At 37.2% G+C, this 19447-nt stretch overlaps 1 protein-coding gene across 2 annotated transcripts in view; it reads right to left on the reverse strand.

The window, feature by feature from the left end:
- Nucleotides 1-19447, reverse strand: part of BLTP3B (bridge-like lipid transfer protein family member 3B) — a 120419-nt gene that overhangs the window by 94266 nt on the left and 6706 nt on the right. The window contains exon 2 of one of the 2 annotated variants that reach the window (XM_079141339.1): nt 7236-7382. The exons of the other annotated variant lie outside the window; for it this stretch is intronic. The gene's annotated coding sequence lies outside the window, so the exon portion shown is untranslated. The remainder of the gene's footprint in view (nt 1-7235; nt 7383-19447) is intronic. 2 annotated transcript variants of the gene reach the window in all.

The raw sequence follows: 19447 nt of genomic DNA on the forward strand, positions 1-19447 counted from the left end.
TTGGCTTAACAGTTAAAAATGCAGTAATTTAATTCAACATACTAAATGTAAAATCACATGATGACCTCAATAGGGCTATTAAAAGGCATTTGATAAAAGTCAAATAGAAACATAACTCTCAATAAACTAAAAACAGAAGAAAACTTACCCCAAACTATAAAGGATGTCTACTAAAATAAAAGTTTAAAAAAAAAAAAAAACCTACGACTAAAATCATAATTATAAGAGACTAAAATGCTTTTCCGTAAGACAGGGCCAAGGCAAGGTTGCCTGCTCTCTTTACTTTTATTCAACAGCATATTGGATATTCTGCCCAACAAAATAAAGCAAGAAAAATAAGTAAAAGGCATTCTGTTTGGAGAAGTGAAACTTCTCTTTTTTCCCAGACAACATGATCATATATACAGAAAATCCTACAAAATTTTTAGAAACATTATCAGAACCAATAAATGAGTTTAGCAACATTGCAGGAACTAAGACCAATGTTCAAATATTAAGTTGAAGGAACGAAGGAGTCAAATCAAAGAGCTCCCAAATGTGGAATAATTTGTGTAACAAAATAAATACACCAGTACTAGTTAATAACCCACACTATAAAATAAGTATTCACGGGTCAATGATGATAGATATACACAATTGGATAAGTAAATGACTGGGAGGGAATAGACAAATCTTCTATGCAGGAAAGTTCCAAATAATTTACACTGATACTTTAACCTCAAGGAATCTGAGCACACAACTTTTTATTCCTGTATTGTGGGCAGCACCTGTACTTCCTTTTAAAGTACACTCTATGAAAGTGGAAAAAAGAATAAGTTTATAATATAGACCTAACAAATACAACATCAGCCAAATGATCAAGGTAAACATCAACAATGAAAAAAAGACGTTACAATATGTACCCTTCACATGGTAACAATATATGAAAAAATGTTCAATATCTCTAGCAGTTAGAGAAAGGCAAATTAAAGAAGTGAAAGCCTATGTCCTCACAAACAATTATTTATGAATGTTCACAGCAGTTTTATTCATAAGAGGCAACAACCAGAAACAACTTAAATACTCATTAAGAGGTAAATGGGGGTGGGGGTGTACTGGGGCTGTAGCTCAGTGGTAGAACACTAGCCTCGCATGTGCAAGGCACTGGGTTCAATCCTCAGCACCACATAAAATAAATAAATAAAGACATTGTGTCCATATACAACTAAAAATATTTTTTAAAAAGAGGAAAATGGAACCAGAGACCCTGCAGATTATAGAAGAAAAAGTAGGTCCAGATCTTCAACATGTTGGCTTAGGACCAGACTTCCTCAACAGGACTCCCATAGCACAAGAAATAAAAGCAAGAAACAGTAACTGGGATAGATTCAAACTAAAAAGCTTTCTCTCAGCAAAGGAAACTATCAGCAATGCGAAGAAAGAGCCTACAGAGTGGGAGAAAATCTTTGCCAATCATACTTCAGATAGAGCACTAATCTCCAGAATATATAAAGAACTCAAAAAACTCCAAGAATGCAAATAATCCAATCGACAAATGAGCTAAGAAAATGAATAGACACTTCACAGAAGATCTACAAGCAATCAACAAACACATGGAAAAATGTTCAACATCTCTAGTAATAAGAGAAATGCAAATCAAAACCACCCTAAGATTCCATCTCACCCCAATTAGAATGGTGATTATCAAGAATACGAGCAACAACAGGTGTTGGCGAGGATGTGGGGAGAAAGGTACACTCATACATTGCTGGTGGGGCTGCAAATTAGTGCAGCCACTCTGGAAAGCAGTGTGGAGATTCCTTAGAGAACTTGGAATGGACCCTCCATTTGACCCAGCTATCCCACTCCTTGGCCTATACCCAAAGGACTTAAAATCAGCATACTACAGAGATACAGCCACATTAATGTTCATAGCTGCTCAATTCACAATAGCCAGATTGTGGAACCAACCTAGATGTCCTTATATTGATGAATGGATAAAGAAACTGTGGTATATGTATACAATGGAATATTACTCAGCCATAAAGAATGATAAAATTATGGCATTTGCAGGTAATGGATGAAATTAGAGAATATCATGCTAAGTGAGATAAGCCAATCTCAAAAAGCCAAAGGACGAATGATATCGCTAATAAGTGGATGATGACACATAATGGGGGGAGGGAAGGGTTAGTGTTAGGGTTAGAGTTAGGGTTAGGGAGGGGGGCAAGAATGGAGGAAGGAAGGACTGTATAGAGGGAAAAGAGGGGTGGGAGGGGTGGGGGGAAGGGAAAAAACAGAATGAATCAAACAACATTACTCTATGTAAATTTATGATTACACAAATTGTATGCCTTTATGCCATGTACAGAGAAACAACATGTATCCCATTTGTTTACAATAAAAAAAATAAATTAAAAAAAAGAGGAAAATGGAAAAACCTAAGCACTAATTAATAGGTAAATGGATAAACACGTAGAATATACACAATTGAATACTACTCAGCCACAAGAAGGTATGCATACAACAAAATAGGTTCATTGCAAAATAATTATGCTAAGAGAAAAACGTATACATGAATCTGTTACCTAAAATGCAAATTAACATTACAAAATGCAAACTAATATAAGTGAATATCAGGAGTTGCCAGGGATGGGGCAAAAGGGGAGGAAGAGGATTACAAAGGGGCACGAGGAAAATTTTTGAGGGTGGTGAATACGTTAATTTTCTTAATATGGTGATGGTGTCATGAGTCCATACATATTGAATTCCCATCAAATTATATATATTTTAAGCATGTGCAATTTATTGCATATAAGTTAAATTTCAAGCTATTTAAATCAGATATATAATACGTATACATGTACGTATATGTGTGTGCATACATTCTTAATATAAATGAAAGGACTTTAATAAAATACCAGTGAATAAGAGTATATAAGATATCTGAACTATGGCTTTTTGAAAATACTGCACTGTATGTGCCATTTAATGAAGATATTAAAAAACAATTAATAATTAAGTAAAAAAAATGAGTAGAACTATAGGCAACCTTCATACTAGCAACGAGTATCAGAGAATTTTAGTATTTGTAAAGTTCCTCTTATTTAACTGTCTCATTTTATTGTAGAGAATGTGAAGGCCAGAGAAATTAGGTAAACTGCTCAAGGTCACACCAATGGATATCCAAGACTATAACCCAAACCTATAATTTCAATTTAAAAGGCATCTTAGAATCAATTACCACTCTATTATTATATTGATAAATTTTCAATTCAACCTTTAGTGAGCACTTGTAGAAAATGCTCTACAAATGTAGAAAGGCATTGTAGGAATATATGGCAACTCTTACCCTCAAGGAGCTAGCTCTCAATGTCAATATGGGAAGCTTATTACATAAGTGATAACATTATTTTAAAAATAAAACCTATAATGTTAATGGAATAAGGAATCAGGTGTGCTCACGAAAACTTAAGTTACCTATTTTTTATTGTTTTTGGTGTTCTCAACTTACATAATGTTTGGTTTGGTTATTTTTGTGAATGCACATAAGGAAAATCAATCAATTGTATAACCAGTTTTTCAGCATAAACATTTAAAAAATAGAAAAGGTTTTAACTGGCAGACTATAAGCTATGTTCTGCCCACGGATATGTTTTGTCTGGCCTGCACAATGCTTTAAAAAAAAAAATCTAAATTTGTTACTAACCTTAAAAATAAATGAGTAAGCCCTACATTAAAATTTGGATATCTAGATTTTTTTGAAATGTTAGAAGACCTGAAAAAATTAGGCTCTTTGGAAACTAAGAACATAAAGACAGAGTTACTGCTTTTCCAGGGATCACACAGTTTATTTTTAAAGACAAGCATATAAACAAATCATCGAAGTACATTACAATCTTACTATGTGCCAGGCACCATGTGATAGACGTTACAATAAAAATGAGAACAGGACAAAATGGAGGCACAGGGAATGGATGATCAATTCTGTTAATACTAAAGAAGACTGTTTTGCAAGGCTTTATGGAGGAGGCAACATTTGAGATGTTTTTAAGTTTTTTGCCTGGAGAATAAGGCAGAGAAAAGGGCATTTCAGACAGAGGCAGTAAAATGTTCACGGTTATACAGTCACACACAGTGAACCCAGATGTAGTATAAGGAACTGGGTAGTTTGGAAGAAACTATGTGCCTTGAGAAATGACCAAGAAGAACTCTTGTTTCCCATAACAAGGAATATGGGTTTAATCCTATTGATCAATGTTGCTCTCACAATGCCCCTAAGGAGATTGCTCATGGTTCATCCCAGGTGGGAGAAGAAATAAAAAAGGAAAGGATAAGCCAGATAACCTCTTCGGACACTGGGTCAACTAGAAGTCTATTTTTGTCAATTTTATGTACTAAAGTTCTATCTTTAAAATTCTTTGGACAAAAAAAAAACTCTGACAAAATTAAAGAAAAACTGAAAGAGGCGCCATTAAAAGATTTTTAGTAAGAAATTAAATAAAATTCACATTTTTGAAACATTTATCTGATAATAGTGCCAAGGATGAACAGGGAAGTAGGAGACCAGAAGGAAATGAGAACATTTAATTGCAATGACTGATAAAGAAATGATTGATTAAATCTGGGTAGTGACAAATGAGATATTCAAATCTGTGCCAAGTAGTCTGCTACATCCTAGGTTTAAGATAAGAGCATAAATTTTGGAGTTATTTAAATAAAAAAGAATCACGACTGCTAAGTAAAGAAAAAGGAGTTAAATTTAGTAGGTGACCTGAAAAAACACCTAGACAGCTGTGTTTTGGGGTAGAAGAAATAAAAAATAGGGAGGAAGGAGACATAAATGAAGGACAAGGAAGTATAGTTTTAATCTGAGGTTCTGTATACCTTTCCAGGTCTGTCACTCCCCAAGCCAGTCTTTCCCCCAAGCCATCACTCTCAAATTTCTAGAAAATCTATAAATCTTAAAGTGACCATAAGTTTGCCCACTTTTAAAAATTACTTTGTGTACTATTTGCCCACCAATAAGTAGATTCAGAGAGATACAACATTTTAAGAGCTCTACAATTCAGGGGATTTTCCAATCTACTAAATCAAATAATGGAGACAATGTCAGCCTAAGAATCCTAAGATCAGATTGATGTCATCCTCACCTATCTTCTCATGCCCACTCATCAAGTTTCCTGTAAAAGAGTCAAAGCATTATTCCCTCAGGAGATGGCCCACACTCCCCTTTTATTTTGTATGTATGTATGTATGTATTTATTTATTTTTGGTACCAGGGATGGAACCCAGGGGCACTTAACCACTGAGCGACATTCCCCAGCCCTTTTATTTTTTATTTTGAGATAGGGTCTCACAAAGTTGCTTAGGACCTAAATAAATCACTGAGGCTGGTTTTGAACTTGCAATCCTCCTGCCTCAGCTTCTCAAGCCACTGGGATTACAGGCATGTGTCACTGTGCCCAGTCTACATTCTCTTTTTAATGTGTAACTGTTTACTTAAGTTTGTGTCTATGATTCATGTATGCTGAAATTCTTTTCTGTTGCATATGTTAAGAACCCCACTTGTGGTGAGTTGAGTTCCCTCTTCTCCAGGAACTCCTTGGGACCTTCTTCCAGTGACAGCTTAAACTTGGAATACAATTATAACTCTTTTTCAATAAACTCAGCACTAACTAGGCCAAAAAAGATATGTTAAGGAAATGTAACCTACAAAAAGCCAAGAATTAGAGATGTGATTGTACTTTATAAACAGCTGTCCCAGAGATTTCCTGGAGGTATATACAAAATAAGAACTATCCTTGAGTGCCATTATAAGCAAAGCTTTTAGTTATCAATATAAAATGAATCTTAATGTTTCTACCTAAGGCTAAAGCCTGGTATCTTTCCTTTGGCAACTTTGGTTGGGATCCTGATTCCCAAATGATAGCATGGTATCAAAGCAGACAAGAATGGAAAACAATGTTTAGGTCATCATACTTACACTACTGCCAGTTAGCATATGGCAACAAGTTTATCAACCATTCCAATACCCCTAGGAGAAGTATGTAATGAGTTGCACAATTCACTCATGGTTACGTTTATTTTGCAGTGCTAGGGATCAAACCCAGGGCTTCATACATGTTTACACAAGTGCTCTGCCTCTGAGCTACACCAGTCTATGGTTAGTTTTGAATTAAAAACAATTTATTTACAAGGCTTTCAGAATAGGTTCAAAGTACTTATGTAGATTAATTTCCCAAGGATTAGAAGTGTTTGATGATATGAGTTTCTTAAGTTTTTCTTTGGATCCCAAGTTAAAAGAAATCCAGCACCATTTCCATGAGTTTGGTTTTATAACATAATTGCTTTCCCTGAAAATGAATTTTTAAAGGGGACAGGGAAAGAGAGAAGAAAAGAATGTTGGGAAACCCTTATATTCCACAAAAATGAATCCCATTTGGACTACTGTTGTCTTATTTCAATCTCTATGATAAAGATTATAATTAATATTAAATACAAAAAATATACTCTTGAGTCCTTCAATGATGAATGAGAGAACTGATTAAAACATCCTCATTGGGGGTGGGGGTTGTAGCTCAGCGGTAGAGCGCTTGCCTAGCATGCATTGAGGCAATGGGTTTGATTTTCAGCACCACATATAAATAAACAAAATAAAGGTTCATCAACAACTAGAAAAATATTTTTTTTTGGAAATCCTCATTAGACAGACATGGTGGTGCATGCCTATAATTCCAGCAGCTCAGGAGGCTAAGGCAGGAAGATAATGAGTTCAAAGCCAGCCTCAGCAAAAGCAAAGTGCTAAGCAACTCAGTGAGACCCTGTCTGTAAATAAAATACAAAATAGGGCTGGGGATGTGGCTCAGTGGTTGAGTGTAGCCAAGTTCAATCCCCAGTACCAAAAAAAAACCACCTCATTACCAAAAAAGTCTTCACACCTCACTAATTATATTAGAACATGAAATTTTATCCATTATAGTAAATCAATACTAATAACTATTTCCAAATAGCTGGCTGTAAGTTATAAAATTCTCCCTTGCAACATGAGAAAGAACTGGTTACAACTTTAACTGCATTGCCAAACCTTATCTATTAGAGAAGTCATGCTTCTAAGAGAAGATTACATGAGCTGGAGGCTACCTAGTAGAGAAAGTGAAATCAGAAAATATTCTTAAAGTATCCTTACTGTGGGGCATAATAATTGCTTGCATTTACAGAAAGAAAAAAAGAAGAATGGGGAATAGAAGTATTACCTGAGGGCAGGAAATTCAGACAAAAGGTCCCTACTCCTGGTGAAAGCAAGTAGTCAGTTGCCAGGGTTTCTTAGACTCTTCTGGTACTCATTTAGGTGATTATGCAATTCACAGCACACCAATCTCCACCACAGCCAGCAGGGAACGCTGCAGGGAATGGGTACACAGAGGGCACAGAAGGGAGCAAGTTTAAGGGAAGGGAGAGGAAAGGAATGATATGATAAAAATATTTAGCTGTGGTGCACTTTAAAAAATACAGTTGTATTTCACACTGGATTAACTAAAGCAAACACTGCTTAAATTCTAAGATGAATTAAGGATTTTCTTCTGTCTACCACTGGTATTACTACTATTACATTCATATTTTTAAAAGGATTTCATATTAAAATATTAATAACAAAAATGAAATAGCTATGTTGTATGCAAGTTATACAAAGGTTGAACTGTCCAGTTTAACATTAAATGAAATCAATCAACACTGGCACTCTTCAAAACAAGCAACCTACAAATATGAATTAGCAAATCAATTTAACTGCCAAGAACCTTATTTAAAATTATAATCCTCATTTCTGAGAATACAGAGGTATAAAGTTACCAATGAAAAATAATCCATAAACCAAAGAAAGATACTATAGACTACATATACCCAAAAGTATATTAGAGAACTATAGCATGTTCTAGAAAAAAAAAAAAAACATTCAAATTAAATTTTCTAGATATGTCAACTTTTTAAACCTGCCAAGAATGTATTTAGGGCAACCAATTTATGTCCTATGAATTCTATGGAAGTCAAAGTAGTAGAACAAATTTATTTCTCCAGTCAGTTCAACATGTGTTTGAATAACTTCTACACACCACAGATGCTAAAGAAACTATGATGAACAAAAGAGCACAGGCACTGCTCTCGTAACTTGAAGGTGATTCTGCCCTTAAATAGATGACAATTCACAGAAGTAACAGAAATGAAGTGTCTGCTTTAATAAAACAAAAAGATATATTTTAAGACCTAAATGAGTTTTAAAATAAAGGAGATCAGTAAAGACTAACTCAGTTAAAACTGCCCATGAAAAATGCACTACTGGGCTGGGGAGATAGCTAGCTCAGTTGGTAGAGTGCTTGCAAGGCAAGCACAGGGCCCTGGGTTCAATCCCCAGCACACCCCCCCCCCCAAAAAAAAAGCACTACTAAAATGAAGTCTGAGAGACAACGGCCTTTCACGAAGGAATGTAGACAATCTGGGTACAGGAAGTAAGACAATAAAAGATGGGTGGGGGAAAGGGGAAGAAAAATACAGTATTGGAAAATAAAATCACTGGCAAAATGGACAAACTAAAAAAAAAAAAAAAAACTTTATCTACAGATATTTGCCTTACATAAATATTTTGTATGCATGCTCTAGTCAAACAAATTTAATGACGATTTCTATCCTCAAGTCATTTATATGCTTTTACTTCATTATTTCTTTACAAGCTAATCTAACATAGACTACCTTTGTCTCTGATCTCTCTTGTTAAAGTTGTATATAGTATTTTGCTCTGACCCTCTCGTAAGACTTATATTCTATCTTGAATTCTATTTGTTGACCCATCTACCAAAATGTTTCCAGAAAACATTTATAAACATTAACTTTATTTGTGTATCTTATAGAACATTCCATAAGTACTGGTAGAAAAAAAAAAATGAATGACCTACCAATGGAGATAATCAAATAATTATTCCTTAAAGATAAGATAAAGTTTGTATTTTTAAATGTCCCTTTCTATAATATATCTCAGTTATATATAAAGTTGCATCACAGCAGGCAGAAGTAAATGTTTGAGGCAGAAACTCAATTTAATATCTAAAAGTGTTGTTTTACCAAATTTTAAAATAACCAAACTTTCTGGTATCACCAATTTACTCCTAAATATTAATTCTTATAACAAATCACAAAGGGTTTATGAATAAACAAGAGTGGTGGAAAACACCACCTAAAGCTATGCTAATAAGTGACCAAAAAAGCCAGAGATCCTTTTCTTTCTTTTCTTTTTTTGAAACATAAGTGAATCTCTATCAAAAATGTGCAGTATTAATACATAACCATTCTTGCAATAACAAGAATTGTTTGTTTCTACTATTGAGGATTAAACCCATGGATACTCAGATATATCCTAAGCCTTTCTTAAAATTTTGAGACAGGGTCTTTCTAATTTGCCCAGACTGGTCTCAAACTTGAAAGACTCCTGTCTCGGTCTCCCTAGTAGCTGAGATTACAGGTGTGGGCCACCATGCCTGGCACCATAAATGTGCTTTTAAAATTTTTAAATCTGAGTTCATTTGCCCATTTGGGTGCATAAAAATTAAAACAGTATGAATTTACAACTAACTGAATTGGCCCAGGATGGATTCCTTTGTATTTAATTTTAAGTTGAATGTTGAGGCAAGAAATGCCTTTGACTTAAGACAATGCCAATTAAAACTTTAAAGAAGCACTAAAAGAATGGTATAAAAAACGATATTTAAAAAATCATTTTATAAAAGGGGGGGCATTAACTAGTCTATCACACCCATGAGCCTCCTTGGAGCCTCTCCTCAAAGTGGCCATCACAACACTACTGGAAGCACAAAACAATTAGTTTCAGATTTGGCACATCCAGTCTATTCTGCTGCCACTAGTCGGCACTAGGACTACAAGCACAGCCCTGCTGAGGGAGACACCTGTCACACCAGTCTGGAAGTACATACACTAGCCCCAAAAGTGCACTGGGGTTCCCTGAAAAGAGATGTGGCTCCTCTGCGAGATCCCTTTCTTAACAGTATTTTTAGGTTAAAAAATGAGTGTATAAACATAACAGAGATGTAGTTCCTAAGAGATCTCTTTTTTTAATTATTTTTTTTTAGAGGTCTCTTTCTTAATAGTATTTTTAAGTAGAAAAAAGGTACATACATATAAAGATCAAATCAAGCCTCAAAGACAAGACTAATATAGAGATTTAAAATTTATATACAACATTCATCTTGGCAACAAGACACCTTCAACATAGGTTAATGAGTTATCAGATGAACTATCAGTAAATATAAGGTCTGAAAAATAAAACAATAAATATTATATCCTGAATCATAGTGGCTTCAGTTCTCAATTTTGTTTTAATAACTTGGGTGTTGACTCCTCGTATTTATCCTGAAGAATTAAAGTAATTATACTATAGTAATACATGCATACCCATGTTCACAGCAGCACAACTCACAATGGTCAAACTGTGGAACCAGCCAAGGAATCCATCAAAGGATAACTACATAAAGAAAATGTGGCACATATTCACAATGGAATTTTATTCGGCCATAAATAAATGAAATTAAATCGCATTATGTTAAGCCCAAATCAGAAGGTCAAGGGTTATGTTTTTGGAAGCTGGAAAAGAGAAAGGGCAAGAAAGGTTAGGGGGAAATCTCATAAAAATCAAAAGGACACCAATAAAGTACAGGAAAGGGACCAAGGGGAGGGAAGGGAGGAGGGAAAGGGAAAATACTGGGTAATAACATTGGCCAAAATATTTTGTTATATTGTATGCATATACAAATATGAAACGAATTCTACCATTATGTGTAAGTACAATGAATGCACCAATAAAAAAATGAAAAAAAAAATCTTGGTGTGGATATATCTCATTTTTCACTCACAGCAGTAGTCCAAATCTTTCACTTGTAATTTACAGCAAACTGAGCACCAGTCACTCATACCCACTGCTAAATACCAATGCATAATACTAAATCTATGTAATATGCATAATTGTAAGCACATATAATTGATAAAATATCAACTTATTAAAGAAGAGCTTAGACTTTGGAAACTGCAGTACTATGGCAAAGTTTAATATTGCAAAAAGTAAAATTATGCAAACAAAAAGTGAAATTATGCAAGCAAAAAGAAATGGAGAAATTATGCTCCCGAACTTCAAAGAATTGCTGAGTCAAAATATTATGGTCCCCCAACTTCAAAGGATTGCAGAGTTTAAGGACTGTAATCATCTTACAAAGGATATTGCAGCAGGAAGGCAAAAAACCATAATAGAGTATTAAGGAGAGTGCTGAAAATTCAGTACAAGAAAAGCAAACTGTTAAGTGGGTACAACCACCTAAGCAGGCAGAAGAGAAAAATCAAATGAAATGATATTGGACCAGTAACTTTACCACTCAGCATTATCTGTCAGACCTCAAGCAAAAGACAAATCTTAACATTTTAATAATCTCCTTCACTGATACAGAAATAGAGCCCTTCTGATTCTAGGATGATAATATTACAACATGTACTAGAATCCAATTCCACTTCACTTGAGTTTTCAAATCAATCTGAAAGTAACTTTTATAAGAATCAGTATAGGGTTCTAGCTGGAAACTAATGTGAAAGAAATAGAATTCTGCTCTGTCAGGTATTTGTATATAGTACCCTTCAAAGCAACTCTCAACTCACAATTGGTTGTAGTAATTATTTATTGTATCACCCAAAGGATAACCATACAAAAACACTTCCACTGTTGTTGCCAGACTAAAACCTGTATTCTAAATCAGATCACAAATAAAAAGGGAGACCATCTTCATTTAGATAACCTAACATTCATTCAAATTAATGTATCCAAAATAGAACTCAAGTTCTCCCATAGCCTGGTCCTCCTCCAAGCTCCTCCTGTTTAGTAAACTGCAATTCCATCTTGTCAGTTGCTTATGTGAAAATCTTTGAAGTCATTCATTGTTCTCTCAATTCACATCTAGAGGTCAATCCTGGCTCTACCTTCAAAGCATATCTAAAAACTATTTCAACAACTTCACTGGTATCATTTACCTTGGTACTAGAAACTTGATTAGTTAATAATTTCTTTATTGGCCAACTGTTTTTGCCCTTGTCCTATTTTCCCACACTGCTGCCACAGTGATCTTTGGTTGAGAGCTTTCCAGTAGCTTCCAATTTCACTCAGGGTTAAGAGTCAAAGTCATTATGAGTCCCCACATTATCTGGCCCCTGTATTCTCTTTGATCTCTTCTTCATCACTCTTCACTCCACCTTTATTAGAGGCTTGGTATACTTAAAAAATGACAGGCTCTCCCACCTCTAGAAACTTTGCAATTTTTCCCACCACCTCTTTCATGTCTCTTCCCAAATAATACCTTCTCAAATAAGCCTTCCCAGTCACCAGATTTAAAACTGCAAACTCTACGTAACAACAAATCCCACCATTATGTACAACTGTAAAGCACCAATAAAAAATGTGAGCCAGGTGTAGTGGTGCACACCCCAGCAGCTCAGGAGGCTGAGGCAGGAAAATCTCAAGTTCAAAGCCAGCCTCAGCAACACAAGGTGCTGAGCAACTCAGTGAGACCCTGTCTCTAAATAAAGTACAAAACAGGGCTGGGGATATGGCTCTGTGGTTGAGTGTCCTAGTTCAATCCCCAGTACCCTCTCAATGGATGAATGAATGAATGAATAATTAATTAATTAAAAATATAAAGAATAGGGGCTGGAGTCATGGCTCAGTGGTAGAAAAATTGCCTAGCACATGTGAGGCACTGGGGTTGATTCTCAGCACTGCATATAAATAATAAACAAACAAAATAAAGGTATTGTGTCCACTTACAACTAAAAAAAAAATTTTTAAAAAGTGAAAAATAAATTTCAGATAAAGGGAAAAAAAACTACAAACTCCATTCCTAACTTTGTACCTCCTATTCCCTTTCCCTTTGTTATTTTTTCCAAAAGTACTTAACACAAATTGATATACTATGTATTTCACTTATTTATTTACTTACTCTCCTCCTCCTCTGATTAAAATGTAAACACTCATAAGAATAGACACTTTTAACTGTTTTGTTAACTGCTATATCCCTAGCACTCTGGAGCAATATTGCATAAAGTAGGCATTGAGTAAATTATCTGTTAAATAGCTGGTATGTCTAGTGTAAAATCCACATTAGAGATTTTGTAAAATGAATACTGTCAATTTAAAGAAACCAAAAATTACTCTTAAAAAAAAAAACCCAGGGACTGGGGTTGTGGCTCAGTGGTAGAGCATTTGCCTAGCGTGTGTGGGGCGCTAGGTTCGATTCTCAGTACCACATATATATAAGTAAATAAAATAAAGGTCCATCAACAACTAATAAAAATATTTAAACAAACAAACGAACAAAAAAACCCAAAGTGCCCAACATGGTGGCACTCACCTGTAATCCCAACAGCTAGGGAGGTTGAGGCAGGAGGATCCCAAGTTCAAAGCTAGCCTCAGCAACCTCTCAAGGCCCTGAGCAACCTCCAGAGACCCTGTCTCAAAAAAATTTTTAAGCACGTCTGGGTTCAATTTTTGGTATCAAAAATCAAATCAAGGCTTTCAAGATGGCGGCCTAGAGGGTTGCTGCATTTCATGTTGCTCCAGGACTCAGGATTCAAAAGAGGAGATATTGAGACGCTTGGGACCAACTCAAAGCAGCCGGGTGACTCTCACCCCCTGGGGGGGCATCCCGGATGGGACGGGGGTCCCGGAACGCAGGAAACTTTGTGAAGTAGAACTGCCGGCGAGACGCCCCTCCCCCCGCTGGAGCAGTGAACTCGGATAGCTGGGAGCGCCGTAAAGGAGGCCGCTCGGCACAGTGCTGGGACTCGGAGCAGCCACTGGGGCTCCGGCGGCTGCCCAGGGGAAGAGTGGCGAGGAGAACTGTGTGGACTCAGAACACCGGGGCCTGCCCTGAGGAGGAGGAGAGGAGCGTGGCCACTTGGATTCGGAGAGACTGCACCAGAGCTACAGGCGGTTGCCAGAGGAGAAGCCGCACGGCGAGCTGTTTGGAATAAGAACGACACTTCTGAACCCCGGGGCCTGCCCTGAGGACTAGGAGGAGGAAGAGGAGCGCGGCCGCTTGGATTCGGGTGACTACACCAGAGCTACAGGCGGTTGCCAGAGCAGGGGCTGCGTGGCGAGCTGTTTGGACTCTGACCACTTCTGAACCCCGGGGCCTGCCCGGAGGAGTAGGAGAAGGAGGAGGAGGAGCGCGGCGGGTCCTTTGGACTCGCAGTGACTGCATTAGCGCTCCAGGCGGCTGCTCAGAGGAGAAGGCGAGTGGTGAGTTGTTTGGACTTAAAGTGACAGCGCCTGAACACAGGGGGGCTGCCTGGAGGAGAAGCGTGGTGGGACGCTTGGTCTTGAGTGGCCGCACTTGAGCTCCGGGCGGTGCCCAGAGGACCCGTGCAGCGGGTCACGTGGATTCAGAGCCACTCAGAGGGACTGCTCCTGAACACCCGGGGGGTTATCTGGAGAAGGAGGAGGAACGGGGAGGGTCACTTCGACTCGGAGTGATTGATTGCCCCGGGCTACGGGTGGGGGAGGCACGAAGTGAGTTTCTGGGACTCCTAGTGACCGCACCGGAATACTGGGCGGCTGTCTGGAGGAAGAGGCCTGTGGCGGGTCTCTGGGACTCAGAGCGATTGTTCGGGGCCACAGGTGACTGCTCAGAGGAGGGGCCACATAGCCAGGCGATTAGGTGCAGAACAGGGTCCCAGGATCTAGGAGGCTTCTGGGTGGAAGAGCCGCACAGAGATAGGCTTAGGGAGGAGCAAAGGTTCCAGGCCTGTGGGCATATTCTCTGAGGAGGGGCAGCCTAAGGAGATTCATCTGCGAAGGGTGAGACTCCCAGGCCCAGGAGGTAGGGCCGGGCCCCTGGAAACTTTGCAGAGGAAGGCAGCCCAGCCCAGGCAGTAGCTGTAAATTGAGGGGAACCTCTAGGAGGAAACTGACCAGCGAGACCTCCCCACTGGGTGAGTCTTCCCTGCCTGGTGAGGTTTCCCCACAAGGACGGTAAAACCAGAGACACAGGCCCAAACAGGCCTTGCCTCAGCCCACAGCCTAGGTCCGCTTTGGATGACCATTGGTCAACAAGTGGAGGCACCTCTGCCCACTAGCAGGGAATATACCCCACCTGAAGGCCACCACTCCTAGAGAGGCAGCTTCCTTGTGGAGCACCGCATTATCAACTTCCTCCAAGACTTCAGCCTACTGAAGGCTAAGAGGGGATATATATAGAAATCTTCAGGGACATTGTAAATCAACAGAGGAAATCTGCAATATCTCAGCGGTCCACTGATATCTGAACAATATGAGAAAACAAGGAAAGAAAATGCTGCAAACAAATCTAGATGTTACATCAATAAAACCCAATGACAGCATGGCAGAAGAAATGACAGAAAAGGAGTTCAGAATGTACATAATTAAAATGATCAGAGAAGCAAACGATGAGATGAAAGAGCAAATGCAAGCATTGAATGATCGCACCAATCGACAGTTAAAAGAGCAAATACAGGAAGCAAAAGATCATTTCAATAAAGAGTTAGAGATATTGAAAAAAAACCAAACAGAAATCCTTGACATGAAGGAAACAATAAACCAAATTAAGAACTCCATAGAAAGCATATCCAATGGGATAGAACACCTGGAAGACAGAACCTCAGACATTGAAGACAAAATATTTAACCTTGAAAACAAAGTTGAACAAACAGAGAAGATGGTAAGAAATCATGAACAGAATCTACAAGAACTATGGGATATCATGAAAAGGCCAAATTTAAGAATTATTGGGATTGAGGAAGGCCTAGAGAAACAAGCCAAAGGAATGAACAACCTATTCAATGAAATAATATCAGAAAATTTCCCAAATCTGAAGAATGAAATGGAAAATCAAGTTCAAGAGGCTTACAGGACTCCAAATACACAAAATTACAACAGACCCACACCAAGGCACATTATAATGAAAATACCGAACATACAAAATAAAGACAGAATTTTAAAGGCTATGAGAGAAAAGAACCAAATTACATTCAGGGGGAAACCAATACGCATATCAGCAGATTTTTCAATCCAGACCCTAAAAGCTAGAAGGTCCTGGAACAACATTTTTCAAGCCCTGAAAGAAAATGGATGCCAACCAAGAATCTTAAACCCAGCAAAACTTACCTTCAAATTTGACGATGAAATAAAATCCTTCCATGATAAACAAAAGCTAAAAGAATTTACAAAAAGAAAGCCAGCATTACAGAACATTCTCAACAAAATATTCCATGAGGAAGAGATGAAAAACAAAGAAGCAAATCAGCAAAGGGAGGAATTATCCTAAAGGAATTGTCAAATAAAGGAGGAAACAAGTTGTGTCAAACAAATAAATAAACAAAATTTTAAAAATGAACCAAATGACCGGGAAACCAAATCATTTCTCTATAATAACCCTGAATGTTAATGGCCTGAATTCATCAATCAAAAGACATAGACTGGCAGACTGGATTAAAAAGAAAGATCCAACAATATGTTGCCTGCAAGAGACTCACCTCATAGAAAAAGATACCCATAGATTAAAGGTGAAAGGATGGGGAAAAACATACCATGCACATGGACTCAGCAAAAAAGCTGGAGTATCCATCCTCATTTCCGATAATGTGGACTTCAAGCCAAAGTTAGTCAGAAGGGATAAAGAAGGTCATTTCATACTGCTTAAGGGAAGCATAAATCAGCAAGATATAACAATCATAAACATCTATGCCCCAAACAGTGGCTCATCTATGTATGTCAAACAAATCCTTCTCAATTTCAGAAACCAAATAGACCACAACACAATAATACTAGGTGATTTTAACACGCCTCTCTCACCACTGGACAGATCTTCCAGACAAAAATTGAACAAAGAAACCATAGATCTCAGCAACACAATCAATAATTTAGACTTAACGGACATTTATAGAATATACCATCCAACCAAGAGTGAATACACTTTCTTCTCAGCAGCACATGGATCCTTCTCTAAAATAGACCATATATTATGCCACAAAGCTAATGTTAGCAAATACAAGAAGATAGAGACACTAGTATGTATTCTATCAGATCATAATGGATTGAAGTTAGAAATAAATGAAAGAGTGAAACACAGAAACTATTCCAACATCTGGAGATTAAACAATATGCTATTATATGATGAATGGATAACAGAAGATATTAGGAAGGAAATTAAAAAATTCTTAGAGGTAAATGAGAACAAAGAAACATCATATCAAAATCTCTGGGACACTATGAAAGCAGTACTTAGAGGGAAATTTATTTCATGGAGCGCATTTAATAAAAGAAGTAAAACTCAACAAATAAACAACCTAACACTACAGCTCAAAGCCCTAGAAAAAGAAGAACAGACCAGCACCAAAAGTAGTAGAAGACAGGAAATAGTTAAACTCAGAGCTGAAATCAATGAAATTGAAACAAAAGAAACAATACAAAAAATTGACAAAATAAATAGTTGGTTCTTCGAAAAAATAAGCAAAATTGATAAACCTTTAGCCACACTAACAAAGAGAAGACGAGAGAAAACCCAAATCACTAAAATTCGGAATGAACAAGGAAATATCACAACAGACAGGATGGAAATACAAAACATAATTAGAAGCTATTTTGAAAATCTATACTCCAACAAAATAGAAAATTTCGAAGACATCAACAGGTTTCTAGAGACATATGAATTTCCTAAACTGAATGAGGAGGACATAAACAATTTAAATAGACCAATTTCAAGTACTGAAATAGAAGAAGTCATCAAAAGCCTACCAACAAAGAAAAGTCCGGGACCAGATGGGTTCTCAGCCGAGTTCTACAAAACCTTTAAGGAAGAGCTCATTCCAATACTTCTCAAAGTATTCCATAAAATAGAAGAGGAGGGAACCCTCCCAAACTCATTCGATGAAGCCAATATCACACTGATACCTAAACCAGACAGAGACTCATCAAGGAAAGAAAATTTCAGACCAATATCCTTAATGAACATCGACGCAAAAATTCTCAACAAAATTTTAGCAAATCGCATACAAAAACATATTAAAAAGATAGTGCACCATGATCAAGTGGGTTTCATCCCAGGGATGCAAGGTTGGTTCAACATCAGGAAATCAATAAACGTAATTCACCATATTAATAGACTTAAAGTCAAGAATCACATGATTATTTCAATAGATGCAGAAAAAGCATTTGATAAAATACAGCACCCCTTCATGCTCAAAACACTAGAAAAAATAGGGATAGTGGGAACATTCCTTAACATTGTAAAGGCCATTTATGCTAAGCCCATGGCTAATATCATTCTAAATGGTGAAAAACTGAAAGCATTCCCCCTAAAAACTGGAACAGGGATGCCCTCTTTCACCACTTCTATTCAACATCGTTCTTGAGACTCTGGCCAGAGCAATTAGACAAACCAAAGAAATTAAAGGGATACGAATTGGAAAAGAAGAACTCAAACTATCCCTGTTCGCTGATGACATGATTATATATTTAGAGGAACCAGGAAATTCCACCAGAAAACTCTTAGAACTCATAAGTGATTTCAGTAAAGTAGCAGGTTACAAGATCAATGCCCATAAATCCAACGCATTTTTATACATAAGTGATGAATCTTCAGAAAGAGAAATTAGGAAAACTACCCCATTCACAATAGCCTCGAAAAAATAAAATACTTGGGAATCAATCTCACAAAGAGGTGAAAGACCTCTACAATGAGAACTATACAACACTAAGAAAGAAATTAAAGAACACCTTAGAAGATGGAAAGATCTTCCATGTTCTTGGATAGGAAGAATTAATATTGTCAAAATGGCCATACTACCTAAAGTGCTATACAGATTCAATGCAATTCCAATTAAAATCCCAATGACGTACCTTACAGAAATAGAGCAAGCAATTATGAAATTCATCTGGAAGAATAAGAAACCCAGAATAGCTAAAGCAATCCTTAGCAGGAAGAGTGAAACAGGGGGTATTGCAATACCAGATCTTCAACTCTACTACAAAGCAATAGTAACAAAAACGGCATGGTATGGTACCAAAATAGAAAGGTAGATCAATGGTACAGAATAGAGGACACGGACACAAACCCAAATAAATACAATTTTCTCATACTAGACAAAGGTGCCAAAAATATGCAATGGAGAAAAGATAGCCTCTTCAACAAATGGTGCTGGGAGAATTGGAAATCCATATGCAACAGAATGAAACTAAACCCATATCTCTCACCATGCACAAAACTAAACTCAAAATGGATTAAGGACCTCGGAATCAGACCAGAGACCCTGCAGATTATAGAAGAAAAAGTAGGTCCAAATCTTCACCTTGTTGGTCTAGGACCAGACTTCCTTAACAGGACTCCCATAGCACAAAAATAAAAGCTAGAAT

The sequence above is a fragment of the Sciurus vulgaris genome (genome assembly GCF_902686455.1).
Source record: "Sciurus vulgaris genome assembly, chromosome: 5".
Taxonomy (NCBI): domain Eukaryota; kingdom Metazoa; phylum Chordata; class Mammalia; order Rodentia; family Sciuridae; genus Sciurus; species Sciurus vulgaris.